Source organism: Nyctereutes procyonoides, unplaced genomic scaffold, assembly GCF_905146905.1.
Source record: "Nyctereutes procyonoides isolate TBG_1078 unplaced genomic scaffold, NYPRO_anot_genome, whole genome shotgun sequence".
NCBI lineage: Eukaryota > Metazoa > Chordata > Mammalia > Carnivora > Canidae > Nyctereutes > Nyctereutes procyonoides.
This window is the reverse complement of record NW_026575160.1, coordinates 30,756,750-30,771,960: the sequence shown is the minus strand read 5'-3', so window position 1 is coordinate 30,771,960 and position 15,211 is coordinate 30,756,750. Positions and strand designations below refer to the sequence as shown.

General features: G+C 36.8%; 1 non-coding gene and 1 pseudogene across 1 annotated transcript; one reads left to right on the top strand and one right to left on the bottom strand.

Annotated features, from left to right (window-relative positions):
• Nucleotides 1–270: 270 nt before the first annotated feature.
• Nucleotides 271–1,119, top strand: LOC129502819 (interferon-related developmental regulator 1-like; annotated as a pseudogene).
• Nucleotides 1,120–6,027: 4,908 nt separating this feature from the next.
• LOC129502992 (U6 spliceosomal RNA) lies at nucleotides 6,028–6,133 on the bottom strand. The gene has a single exon (XR_008663085.1). It is a non-coding gene; the product is annotated as a U6 spliceosomal RNA (small nuclear RNA).
• Between the last annotated feature and the right edge of the window lie 9,078 nt (nucleotides 6,134–15,211).

Genomic DNA, 15,211 nt, shown 5'->3' with positions numbered 1-15,211 from the left:
AACAACTACTACCCTAGTCAGTCAGGAGCCTTCAACATTGAGGCAAGACCCTCCACCAGCCAAAAGAATGTACTTGCTGAAATCCCAGATGATGGTTTTCATTTTTTAGCAAGAATGTATTTTTATTTATGTACATTATGATTTTAGATGCAATGCTATTGCACACTTAGTAGACTACAGTACTGTGTAAACCAAACTTTTATACTGAGAAACTAAAAAAATTCATTGAGTTTATTACCAAGTAGAGAATAAATTGCCCAGAAACTCAACATGAAGAGAGCAGAGTTCAGCTCGCTTCTTGCGTGGACATTATTATTGACCATATGCCCAATCAATGAAGTGAAGAAAGCTCGAGATGCATTTCCATAAACTTCCAAGCCTCCTCTCTTCTGATGATGTCAACATGAGAATAGCTGCTGGTGAATCTTTGGCACTTATGTTTGAATTGGCCAGAGGGATGGAGAGTGACTTTTTTTTATGAAGACATGGAATCTTTGACTCAGATGCTTAGGGCTTTGGCTACAGATGGAAATAAGCACCGTGCCAAAGTGGACAAGAGAAAGCAGTGGTCAGTGTTCAGAGACATCCTGAGGGCAGTGGAGGAACGGGATTTTCCAACAGAAACTGTTAAATTTGGTCCTGAACGAATGTATATTGATTGCTGGGTCAAAAAACACACCTATGACACCTTTAAGGAAGCTCTTGGATCAGGGATGCAGTATCATTTGCAGTCCAATGAATTCCTTCGTAATGTATTTGAGCTTGGACCCCCCATGATGCTTGATGCTGCAACACTTAAAACAATGAAGATCTCTCGTTTTGAAAGGCACCTGTATAACTCTGCAGCCTTCAAAGCTCGAACAAAAGCTCGAAGCAAATGTCGAGATAAGAGAGCAGATGTTGGAGAATTCTTCTAGATTTTCAGCACCTAAAGACCACTTTCTAATATATTTTTTTTTAATTTCTAATGTATTTAAACTAGAGACAGTTTTTATCTTGGGTCAACATAGATAGCTTTTGTAGCAGGGGTTATATTATAATTTAATGTACAATATTGCAAATGGTGAGTTCTGATTATTAAATATTCTCTGTAAATCATTAAACATAAATAAAGTGTTAAAAAAAACTTTTTTTATACTGAGAAACTAAAAATTTTTTTATACTGAGAAACTAAAAAAATTCATTGAGTTTATTACCAAGTAGAGAATAAATTGCCCAGAAACTCAACATGAAGAGAGCAGAGTTCAGACCATCATAACTTTCTCTGCTAGCAAGGACTCAATAAGCCCCTGAAAGCAAAGGGGATTGTCTCCGTGGGATTTGCACCCAGTTGAAATTGGGATCTGTAGTGGTAGGTGATATAAATAAATCTTGTTGAGTGATCTAAGAAACCTGTGGAAATAAAGATAATCCAAATGGGGATAAATAGAAGCAGTTCAGAGATTGTTGAAGGGAGTCAGCCATTATCACTTACATTTGACAGAGACTCCCAAGGAAAGCAGGAAAGTGGAAAGTTCTAATATTCAAAAAGATGGAAGACTTCATCCTTGAAGTCTACGGGTAGTTGGCATGGGGAAGCTAGAGATTGGTTAATTAGAAGTGTTGCATCTTATGCGATTAATTTGAGGAGCATATTTGCCTTTCTCTGGCTTGTGCTGAGTTGGAAGTAGAAGAAGGGAGGAATGAAATATTGGGAAATTGGCAGTCACTGACAAGGCTTTGGTCAAAACCTTCACTCACTGAATTCTGGGCTGATTGCAGAGATTATGGGCCAGAGTTCTTTTTTCATATATGATCTGGCTACTGTCCATTTGTGTATTCACTTTTTCACAAATATTCTAGTATCAATTTCTTTATCTCCTGACTTCTAAGTCTTGACAAAATGTTAGTACTTGATCAACAAGTTATTATTAAGATTTCAAAATAATTTTTCTGCCCTGTATAATCATTATAAGAGAAAAATTTGCCAACTTCTGCACCTCTTGTATATATTTAGGATTTCCACTGATGTTTTAAGTAGCAGAGTGGAAAATACATAGCAGACTCAAATTCTTACCTAGCCACTTAGAAGCAGAAGAATGCTCAAGCTTCTTAACTATAGCCTTGGCTCCTTTAATGTAATATAAAGATGATATGCTAATCGCTTCCCAAGATTGTTCTCATGAGGCAGATCTTTTCTCCTTTATGCCACATTTATACTACTGCAGCATCCTTGGAATCATGTATCTTTGATATAAATTGTATTGATTGGCTATATGACACTCTAATTCACTCAGACATTCCCTTACTGTGAGGTCTTATATTTTTTTTTCTCATTTTCCCCCCACTATTAAAGACTGAAAAGCTTGTTTCGCTATCCATGTTTTCTTCTTTGGAATTAATGTCCTTTGGATACAGAGTTCTACAATTGAGATTATTAGTTCACAACATATGAAAGCATGTTTCATAAAATACACCGCCAGTATTTCCCCCAGCATCTTCTAGTGTTTTAAGATCCACTTGAATCAAAAGTTGACTGAAAAAAAAAAGATGATTCTATGAAAAAAATGAAAGACCAGAAACCATAAATGACCAAAACCACTTTCTTATTTGACCATCTCATTATATTTTATAAGAGGGGGAAGAGAGAAACACATTAAGTAGATTTATATGAATAAGATTTATTTTGAATAATAAAATTTAAAATGGAAGTCCTTAATGTGAAACCATTTTGCATGGTTAAGCTAGGTACAAAAGTAGCAGGTTGATGATGTTAACAATTCTTTAAGGCTGTATGAGGAGAAATTTCTTTAAATCCTGTCAGTGTCATTTATTTTTTATTTTAAATTTACTCATGAGAGACACAGAGAGAGAGGCAGAGACACAGGCAGAGGGAGAAGCAGGCTCCCTGCAGGGCCCCAATACAGGACTTGATCCCAGGACCCTGAGATCACGCCCTGAGCCAAAGGCAGGCGCTCAATCGCTGAGCCACCCAGGCGTCCCTATTCAGATGCTTTTTATCCTCAGAATTGTATGTACTATAGGTTTGGACGAATATATAAGGAAATGCATCCACCACTACAGTATCCTACAGGTGAGTTCCATTGCCATGAAAACCATCTGTGTTCTCCTATTCCTTCCACCCTCCCTCCAGTCCTTGACAACCTCTTTTTACTGTTTCCACAGTTTTGCCTTTGCCAGAATTCCATCTAGCTGGAATCATATAGTATGGAGCCTTTTCACATTGGCTTCTTTCACTTAGTAATGTGCATTTCAGTTTCTTCCAGTCTTTTCATGGTTAATAGCGCATTTCTTTTTAGCACTGAACAATATTCTGTGTGGACGTACCACAGTATCCATTTACCTACTGAAGGATATCTTGGTTGCTCCCAAGTTTTGGCAATTATGGATAAAGCTGCTATAAATGTTCATGTGCAAGATTTTTCATGGACATAAGTTTTCAACTCCTTTACATAAATACCAAGGAGTGTGATTACCGGGTTATATGGTAAGAGTATGTTTAGTTTTGTAAGAAGCTGATAAACTGTCTTCCGGAGTGGCTATGCTGCTCTGCCTTCCCACGGGCAATAAATGAGAATTTCTTTTGCTCCACATCCTCACCTGCGTTTGATCTTGTCAGTGTTCTGGGTTTGGTTCTAATAGGTGCTGATCTCTTTATTGTTTTCATCAATATACTTTAGGTAGGTAGATAGATAGGTATAAACTATATGCTTTCCTAAGGCATCTAAGAAAAACCCTTGGAGTGGAGAGGCGCTCCATGTTGTCGAACCAAGACTTATTTATCTAAAATGTGTAAACTTTTCTCTTAGTATTTTAGCAATTTCCTGTAGACCAAATCAAAGTATCAAGATTTAAAAAATTAGAAGTAACCTTGATGCTATTCTGGTAGACTTTTATGATGATATTAAGTTTTGCAAAAAGATTAAGAGATCTATACATTTCCACTAATTTTTTTTAATGACAGCACAGAGTAGATGGACAAATGAATGGAATAGAATAGGAAGCTTAGAAACACATCCAAATATATATGAGAACCAGTATTGAATCATGATGAAAATCCAAATTAGTAGGGAAAGCTCAATTGTCTGTAAGTGCTGGCCCCGATCTTTAGTAGTGAACCATGCCTGGACTCTTAGAGTATGGTTCTTTTAGTGTACAACGAAGTGTTCAGGTATTGTTTCCAAAGCATTCATTCATTTCAGTCAGAACTATGTGGAGCTCAGATCATCACCCAGACCTTCATGCTAGATTCCCTTTGGACACCTTTGTTCTTCTTGCTAAGAAATCAGGGCTGCAACTAGGATGAGGGAATTACAACACTTAGGGTGCAAATCCAAGGAGTGCTAATAGGGCCCAGCTGAAGTGATCAGATTCAGATAGTATTGCAAAAAGGCATCAGTCTCTTTCTTTCCTCCTAGATGGTCTCCCAAGACCTAAGTCCTTTGTAGCTGTCTGTGTCAGACTGAAAATTCCTGTGTCCTCTTCCTCCAGGGCAGTGGGGGACTACTACTTCCCTTAGGTCCCCACTACTAAGGTCAGCTACTCAAGTTCTGAGTTTGATAAGTATTAAAAACCCCCATGTGGCTTCTTGTATCTGTACTTGTTTCAGGAGAGGCTGTCATAATTTTCGAGGTTCAACAGGATTCTCTGAATCTAGAGGACCTAAATCTCTTAGGGAAGGTTCGTTCAAACCCACACATGTATCACAATCCAAGAATAAAAGGTGGTTTCCACCTTCCCAAACAACTGGGGGGATCGACCTGGAGATTGAGTATTATTCTCCCAAAGATCATCTGGTTTGGAATGTGAATGGACAGAGTGGGAATAGTTTTCCACATCAGTCTTGACCTCTGTTAGCTGTCTTCCATTAGCATGATGGCCACTGTTAATGGAGACCCTAAAGTTTCTTCTATGCAATCACAAATCTATTATCTAATGACTTGTAATATATGTAATTCTAGTTACAAGCAATGTAGTAGTGGAGTGCAATTTGAGAAATGACAAACCAAAGCCATAAGCCATCTAATAAGTAATATTAGGATTTAAAACCTTGTGAAAATCTCACAAAAATATTTGTATATGTTATGTCATTAAATCCCTACGACAACACTTGGGAGTTAGGAAGGTCAGGCAAAAGTCACATCTTACAAAAGCCGAAGAGAAAATACTTGACCAAGAAAAAATAGCTATGTGCCTAGACTAATCTTCAGGACTTCAGGATCTTTCCACCATATCATGTCACCCTGGTTGATTTAATGAAATGTACTGCCCTCAATTCAGGACTACTTGATGACAATTTTTCACTTAAATGCTAATATAAAGCTAGTGTAGCTCAGAAATTTGAAGTCTATAGAAATTATATGCCAATTTTATATACTTATTATTAATAGTTATGAGCTTCTGTCCTGTTATGAGAAATATGAGAGTTATGTATTATGGCTGGTACATTATATCAGGATTAAAATAGCAATGTTATTTATGACATTTTTTCCTATGTGAAAATATCCCATGTGATATCCCAGAAAAAAATAATAAAGAAGACCCAAATATTTATTTCAAACATAGCTATCAGTGAAACTTCTGATAGTGGCCTTTCTCTTGTTGGTTCTGCCAAAGATCTAGAAAGGAAGATTATAAAAGTTTTCATAATAAAAGAGCTATTTAAAAATCAATATGTAAATTTCATTTGCTTAAAATTCTACAATTTATGATTATGTAAGATGTTCATTGTGAGATTCTGAAATAACAACGTCCGAAGAGAAATTTAGTTTCAGAAGTTCATTAAATCCATATGGTGTCTTTGTATAAATTAGAAAATAATTAAGTGTTATTTGTTTCTATGTAATTACGAACAGTGGATTTGTTATAAAATGGGTTTGTTATTTTTAAAACAAATTCTTATAATAAATGATATCAACTTATTCATAATAAAAGCATCTGTCTATTTAAACTGAAACTGTAAACAAACACAAAGCAATACGAACTTCAATAAAAAAATGTCAGGATATGAGTATGTGTGTATATATATATGAAATGCTTCACTTCACGAATTTGCATGTCATCTTTGCACAGGGGCAAAGCTAATCTCTCCATATCATTCCAATTTTAGTATATGTGCTGCCAAAGCGAGCACTGTCAGGTTACATTTTTAATTTACCTTAAGTTGGAAAGGCAATTCCATATTGAGAATCACAAGTTCTTTTGTATATTGTTACATTAACAATCTATTAACCTTTGTCTTTCATAAGTTGGAGAGAATGAGTTGTTTTCATTAGGACAAAATATTTGTCTTCCATTTGTTGGCTAATTGTCTTAATCCATTTCATCTTAATCCATTCGGGTTGCTATAACAAATTACTATAGATGAGGTGGCTTAAACAATAAACATTTATCTCCCACAATTCTGAAGTCTGAAAGTCTGAAATTAGGGTGCTAGCATGGTCTGGTTCTTGAGGAGGTCCCTCTTCTTGGTTTGGTTTCTGTGTCCTCAGATGGCTGAATGAGCTACTAGCTAGATCTCTGGTCTCTTATGGGGCCACTCACTATTCCCATTCATGAGGGTTTCTGTGACTTGATTACCTCCTAAAGGCCCTACCTCCAAAGGCCATCACATTGGAATTAGGGCCTCAACCTGTCAATTTTGGGGGAGGGGCATGAACATTTAGTTCACAACATTTATTAATGTTGTTAGAAAAAGATATTTTATTACCAGTAGCTAGATTTGTATTTGTAGAATAAATATACAAAACATCCCATCTCTGGACTTAACTTGAATTTTTAACAGAAGTACGAAAATATGTCAGAGGAAAAAAATTACTGCAATGAAAATTGTACCCTTAGGTGTGGTGACTTGTTCAGTGCAGACCTAAACAACTGTATGAAGCCATCCTAGTTTAGTCTAAATTGGTAGGTGTTCTATGAATCTATGACCTATGTCAGAAGGTGAAACATGAAACAGATGTAGTTCTAATCTTCCAGGTAGTCACTATAGAGCAGAATTAATTTCTATAGTTTTTTGAGAATCTTTTCTAAGGAAAACATTGTTTTCCTTCATTCACTTACTCAACAAATAATTGTCCTAAAGGTGTGGTAGTGTGTCTCTAATATTGGGGAACGAAAAGTATTTTTCCTACCTCAATACACATTAAAAATTACTGGCTTTGTGTGTTTCCATATGCTTTTGAGAGTAATACCTAGATTGTCTTACTTTGATCTTTATATTCAATTTTCTCAGCTGCTAAGTCATGCAGCTGACCGCCTGAATGGGTAAAAAATGAAAATGCCAAGTTAATGGAAAAGGTCTTTCTTGTCCTTTGGTGTAGGGCCTGTTGTAAGAAAATGACATCGCACAACACTAACTCTTTGGACCATCCTGTTATGCAATAGTTGAGTCTCCAGCACTAAAGGACAGAATCTCAGGAGGTCATCTTAAAAAACTAGAATCACAGACTCTTCCATGACCATCTCTTTATGGGGAAAATATACATGCAGAAGGGATCTTCTTGAGGGATGATCTGAAAACAGCCTGTACCACACCATATGGCTTGCTTTCTACTAGTTTCTCTGACGTGAAAAGTACTTTGTTTTAAATGACACTGTTTTGGCTTACATGGTACGAACAAGAATCCTCCCAGTAGAGACAGGGACACCTAATGTCACCCTCTGGCAGCTTGGCTGTGTTGATGAAATTGTTATTTACATATCTGGCAGGTTCCACTCTGGAAAAGTTCCACCACCTGCTCAATGGCTGATCGATCTATCATCTATCTATCTATCTATCTATCTATCTATCTATCTATCATTTATCTATCTATCATCTATTTTTTTTTTAAAGAAGGCTCCACGTCCAGCATGGAACCCAGTGTGGGGCTCAACTCATGACTCTGAAATCAAGACCTGCCTGAGCTGAGGTGAAGAGTTGACTTAACCAACTGAGCCATCCAGGTGCCCCCAAATGGTTGATCTTAAACTTACTGAGTAGAACCTCCACGTAGTCTAGAGTAGGTAAATTCTTAGCATTGGACTTTTCCATTTATTCTTCCAAGGAATAGCCCATGTTTGCAGGACTCTCTTCACAGGGTACATAAAATGCCCAGGACTAAATGAGTTTATTGCCATCTCTCTGAGAAGAGGGAGCAAATACACTTGTCTCTTTTGTACTCATCTCCCCTGGCCACTGGAACGTTTTTGCAAGGATCATTGTCTCTTACCTGTTTTTTAATGTGGCAAATCAGTGCCTCTAGACCTTATGATGGGTTCCTCCTGCTGAACTGAACAGTCTCTACCGACGTTCCCTCCTTGAACTGAAGAATCAGCTAAGTAGGTATGCTGTCTCCTTAGTGCCCCTAATGGAAGAGGTCTAGAGAAATCGTGCTATTCAAATCTGTTATTCTCTAGCTGTAATACCAATTCTGCTCATGATGCTATTTCTGTTGATTTAATTGGGGTAGGCTAGCATTGTAATTCACTTGTATCATATTTTGATAAATCATATCCTCCCTTGCATATGATTTGTGATGGTGGGGAAGATCGTAATGCATCACTTGCCTACCACACGTATAATTAATACTTACTCTGGAATATTCTCCAGTTGTGTTCCTTAGGGATACTTTGCAGTGAAGCATAAGAGTATTGTACTCATAATATTATTGCATATTTTTTTCTATTGCTGATTCAAATTCATTTTTACTTCTTAGTTATGGATGAGAGTTCTGAAGAGGACTCATTAGCAGGTAGGATTTTTATAGATCCACTCTTAAATAGGGGAAAGAAGAGAAATGGAATAGACATTTATTCGGTGTTTTATTCTGGGCTAGATAGGACATTATGTGCTTAACACGTGTTCTCTGTGTAACATCATATTAGCTCTGCAAAGTTGGCATGCTACCATTTTATTAATTACAAAATTGATTTAGAGGGCTTGGTTAATTGACCCATGATTCCGTAGCTACTCTGTGCTGAACTATAATTCAACTCCAGTTTTGCCAGACTCCAACCCAATCTCTGCCCCCCCCCCCACCCTCACCCCCTGGTACCTTTGTACCCACAGTATCAAGAGAAGGGATGCAGTTAAGATCCTGGATCTTCAAGAAATGAGATTTAACTGTGTTTCCTTTGGTTTGATATTTTTCTTTCTTTTTCTGAGAAGCCTGATTAGGCCTAGAGTTTATTTGCTCTAATATGTTTGATAGTTAATGTAGTAACCAAGTTTGTTTTCACCCATCAAGGGTTTGAGGGCAGATCTCAGCTGTGGTCTCAAGACTACAGATTATTAGATTGCTTTCCCTTTTCTCAGATTAAAATCAGCAAGGAAAAAGATACTTCGGGTGAAATCCCAGAAAAAAAAAAAAAACAAACCCAGGTATACTCTTCCACTAGTCCTCTCCCAGTGGAGTTGCACAGAGAGCACTTAATTTTCCCAGTGATATTTGATGACACATGCTAAGTCTTGGCAACCAGAGAAGTTCACTCAAGTCTTAGTGCTCGAGGGTTTTTATCAGGGCTCTGTAAACAATGAATAGATATGTAGATGGGTATGTAGCTCCCACAGGACTAGCCTTCCTTACTGCATCTCCAACCCTCAGAAACTAAACGGAAACAGGCATGGCCCAGGCCTTCAGGCATACAAAAGTTCTCTTATCGGGAAGGGTATTGCAAAGGTTCAGAGGTTATCCCCCAGAAGATACAAGGTCAAGGCCTTTACCGTATAGATAAATCAGTCTACTACTCAAGGAATTCTTACACATCTTGCTCATTCTTGCCTTTGTTGTCTACCAGTGTGGAAAGCCTTCTCAACCATTTGGGCAAAGCCTTACTCTCCTTAAGGACCCAGCACAAATCTAGGTTTCTGTGAATCCTCTGTGCTCCCTAACATCTCTGCAGGTAGAAGCATTGGCAAACTCTGCCGTACACTGGGCACATTTATAATATCGCCTTCAAATGTCACTTTACGGGTCATGTCATCTCTCGGTGAAGGTTCTCATACAGTAAATTCTCAGAAAATGAAGTATTATTGATAAATTGCTTAGATTTATTATTCATTCTTTAATGTAGAATTTGATTTGCCCTAAACTATCCTTCCACTCTTAATACTTATTTTTAATATACAAAATAAAACATGCAAGTTCTTATTCATTCTCAGTTTCAGACTTCTAGAATATTTTCATTTCTCAGTGATCTTTTCACACTGAAGAGATCTAATCCTTTTAGGAGTTCTAATCACTGACTTTAATTGCTTTTCTCTGTACTCTACCTCTGGCACTTAAAAAAAGTGGTAATCAAAACTTCACATCACTTTCTGCACAAGGGAAAGATACTCATTTCCAATAAACTTACAGCTCTGTAGAGATTTTACTAATATCTTTCCATCAAAGGGTTTTATCAAGGAATGCTCTTAGTTACTTTTGAGGATTTTTCCTAGGTAACAACAGATAACAGTGAAGTCTTTCATTCAGTATTAGAATATATGTTAGCTATTATTAACATTGACACATTTCTCCAGTGTTCTAAGTGTTTATCTTAATCTTCCTAACAACTCACTGAGGGTTGTCTCCCGTTTTTGTTGGAGCATCACAGACATGGAAAGATTCATTTGCTAAAACTACAAGCTGAGTCTGATTCCCTTCATCGCCATGCTACACTGGCCTCGCCAGACTCTAATTTAAAAATTCCTAAAAATTATACCTTGTACTTTAGTATCTCTGGTCCTTTTCTACGTAACTACGGTAAAGCTACCCAAATCAGGTTGAAAGATCTAAACACTTTTTTTTTAAAGATTTTATTTATTTATGAAAGACACAGAGGGTGGCAGAGACACAGGCAGAGGGAGAAGTAGAATCCATGACAGGGAGCCCGGATCATGTCCTGAGCCACAGGCAGATGCTCAACCATTGAGCTACCCATTATTTGATATTTATAAAGCCAGTATACAGGGAAAACAAAAACCAGAGGTTTACAGTATAATTAAAAATCACCCTAATGAGAAGAGAGCAGCTTTAGTTGAAAGAACACTAGGGTAGAAATAATAGGGTGGGATTTGGATCCTAGTGTTAGCAATACTTGACCTGTGCCACTTTTGACAAGTAATACATCTATAAGATAAAAGGATGTTTGAAAAAAGAAACGTGTACGAAAAGGATGGAAGTAAAAGGTTATAACAAAAAAATGAATGAAGATGTTTAAAATTTTTTAATGCTATACCTAGGATCTGAACGGTGTCTCGCAGAATAGTTCTCAACTCTCTATTCACCAGATAACGCCAGTGGGCAGCGGATGGTATTCTATAACCTAATGAGAGAAAACTGCTGGTGAATTCCTCTTTTGCCTTTATCCTTAGTGTTACACAACCTACACAGACTCTGCAATCTTAAAACAGGAAAAAGGTTGGGAAAATGATTAATGCGAATTATATCCACTTAAAAAGCAGTTCTAGTCCTTTAAATGAATCCAAGCCCTAGAAGTCACATCCCTGAGTACTTAAGGAAATTGACAAGATAACTCATGAGCTTGGACAGTAAACCTTTGAGTCAAGATGATTTGGTTGAGGTGCTAAGGACAGATACATGCCTCACAAGGGCAACCTGTTAGTGTCGTTCCCTGGAATGTCCACAGTTGCAAGCGTGGTACCTAGTAGACCTTAACGGCTTTACGAACGTCTCTGACAAAATTCCAAAATATACTTTTTTCTTTTGTGGAAACAGAAAAGGAAGCAGTGATCACTAGGAGGCAGCATTGATTCATGAAGAATATGCCCACGTCACATAATTTCCCTGCTAAACGAGGAATAAAGATCACAGCAAAACATCTGACCAAATTTCACACAAATAATCCTTGCAGACGAGATGGAGAAAAAGGACTATGGATCTTGTAACTAAGCAAATCTATAGCTGGTTGAATGGGAATACTATGCTATTTAATGGATCAGCATCAACCTTGCCTTGTCAACTTTGGTTTTTTCAGTCTTACATGTAAACAAAATTTTTTTACTAAATTTGCCAATGACTTAAAAGCTAAGAATAACAGCTCAAGCTAAAAGAAAAAAAAAAAAAGCTCCAAATTAGTAAAATAAAATATAAAAGTGAAAGTAAATTTATAAAATGAGATCTAGAACATATAAATTCAGAATGGAGAGATCATAGTTCACACGTGAAATACCTGTTTTCATTTTTAAACCCCTTAAATCAAGAGTATAGGATTGCTGGAAGACAAATGTAATCATACTGTATGTTTGTTAAATAATGTATACTTCTTACACATTATCTTCCACTTAACCTTAATCCTCATAATGGACATGCTCCATCCAGGTCTTTTACAGAGATGTACGGTAGGCAGAGGCACTCTGAAAAATGAAAGTGGCAAGACCCACATTTGCAAATTTTCCATTTTGGCCTTAGAATACCTAGAATAAACTATTTACTGTGAAATCCCATAAAGCATCTCAAAAATTTTAAATGTCTAATTTCATTTGTCACAACATCTAAAATACATGTTGTTATTCATGTCTTGAAGGTAAGGATTCTGAAGCATAGCTAGGGGTCATCCAGCCACATGATCGGTCTTTTAGTAATTGTACCACTTTCCCTTACTTAGCTATTTGCTGCGTATTCCTTTGCGCCCCATTCCAGGTCTACTGAACCACACAGCGAGAGAGGGCCCAAATGTCTAAAGCAGCTCAGGGAATTATGAAAATGACCCACAACACAGCTTTGCGAACTGCCTTGGATCATGTAAATATTTCTTTCACTCGGGCTTCTGATGTTTGACAGCAGGAATTTGACACTATACTTTCTGATACGCAGTTTATAAAAATACAAAGACTTGGTCTGATTAGAGCCGTTACTTGTGTGACCTCTCATTAAGGCACTAACCCTGCTGAGCCTCAATTTCCCACGTAAGATGGTCACTGTTGAAAGCATCGAGCATCATGCCTGGCACACGGTATCACTCAATCAATAAATGCTACCTGCTAACTTTTGAAGGTGAAGCCCCCGAACACACTATATTGCGGTTAAGGATTGCTTTAGAATTCCGGCTACTACCCAAGTAGGTTCACAGGAAGGTACTGTATCCTTTCTCATCCACATGGGGACTCCTTTGTTGCATGTCTGAGAAACACACGGACACAGTCTATATTTACATTAAATACTAAAGTTTTTATCCTATCTCATATTAGGTTAAAAATTCTGAATGATTTTATAAAGGTGTTAAGCTGGATAGTTAAGTGAAGCAAATTATGGGGATCCCTGGGTGGCTCAGTGGTTTAGCATCTGCCTTCAGCCCAGGGCATGATCATGGAGTCCTGGGATCGAGTCCCACGTCGGGCTTCTACACAGAGCCTGCTTCTCCCTCTGCCTGTGTCTCTCATGAATAAATAAAATCTTAAAAAAAATTTTTTTAAAAAAACCTAAGCAGTAATAAAATTTTTTTTAAAAAAATAAGCAAATAAAAAAATAAGCAAATATTAATAAAGTTTATCTTTAGGTATCTTATTCTTCTAGCATCAAGATTTGTAATATTTAAGCTAAAACCATCAGCACGTAAGGCCACTTGACTTAGCAAAGTGCTTTAGCCTAAAAGCAATGCTTTCACCTCTCTAGAAATATTTTCTATTTAAAAGAAACAATCGAAGTCCTTTTTGCAGTTAATTGCCCTTTACAAAAAAGTTTAGTGAAAATATCTTGCCAAGAAAAATTTCTTTGATTCATTATTAAGCTAGGCTTAGACAGTGCCTGAATCACAGAACATGGAGGTAATTACAGGTTAAAATTGATTTGAAGCTCTTTATAAATAAAAAGTGATTACAGAGTTAAGTCTCATTAAAGAACCTAAAAAACCTGACACGGCGTGTTAGTCAAGTTACCACTCATAGTTGTTCCTCTTTAATGCTCAAGAAAAAAGAAATCCAATTTGAATTGGTTACAAACACAAAAAGCCTACCCTGTGAACCCAGGAATAAAGAACTATGTATACCATTCGGTGTGTTTTCATTCACTTTCCCCTTAGCAACCATTAATAATAAAAACATCCAATTCATATTTGGGGAATGATTTTCCTGACATCAGTCAGGTAAACGCATCATAAGATTTCAAAGGCTACATCATATTAGAAACTCATTACCATGTGTGGTTGGGGGAGTAGTTTGTCTACTGGTTCATGTGTTCTATCAAGTATGTTGGCAAAATATCTGAGTTGGACTTCATTTGTATTTGAAAACATTTCAATTAGCAAATGAATGACCAGTATTCCCTATTTGATTTTCGGAAATAGTTCACCCATTTAAAATACCATTATTTAGTTAAATACACTTGGTTTATAGTCCCTGATTAAATTGCCTGTTTGCTTTACTCACTTTGCATTATTTTCATTTTATTACTGATTATAAAACCTTATACTGCAGAACCCAAATATTTATGGTCTCCAACACTAACTAAACTTCGTCTAATCCTGGGGCAGGCCTGAACATCAGAACATTAACCAGGTTATGCTAGGTGATGGTGCCTGGTGACCAGTGAAGAAAATTCTCTCAACAGTTCTCTCCTTACAAGTCTTGTTTCTATGAAGGTATTTTCCTCTGGAAAATGTTTTATTTGTGAACCAAAAAAACTATCACATCTAATAGAGTTTTAAATATTTAAAAATATGAATGAAATCTACCTCTAAACTCTGAAAAGGGTCTACTCCAGAAGCCTTTTTCAAATTCCATACAAATTAGCCCTCATCTTTTCTTATTGAGCTTGTACTACTTTTAGGCCAAAGGTCAGCCAACTATGGCCTACAGGCCAAATCCAGCCTGCCACCTGTTATTATAAATGAAGTTTATTGGAACACCGCCACAACTATTCATTTATGTATTATCTATGCTTGTTTTCATAGCAGAACAACAGAGTTGAGTAGCTGTGACAGAGACCATATGGCCCTCAAAGCTTAAAATATATACTATCTGCATTTTTTACAAAAAAAAGTCTGCCAAACACTTTCACAAAGAATAAAAGAAAAAACTATTTAAATTTTGCTTGAATTACAAGATTGCAAAATATCATTCTATTTTCTACACACCACAAAGTTACACACTTTGGCCCCCAGTGAGTTGATGAGAATTTCTGAGGACTAGTCTGGATATCTCAACATTATTTTTACCATGGTTTCTATGGATTCTTTAAAAAGTCCAAACAACTGTACAAGGGGTTTTAGAAAACAGCCTACTTGTAGATGA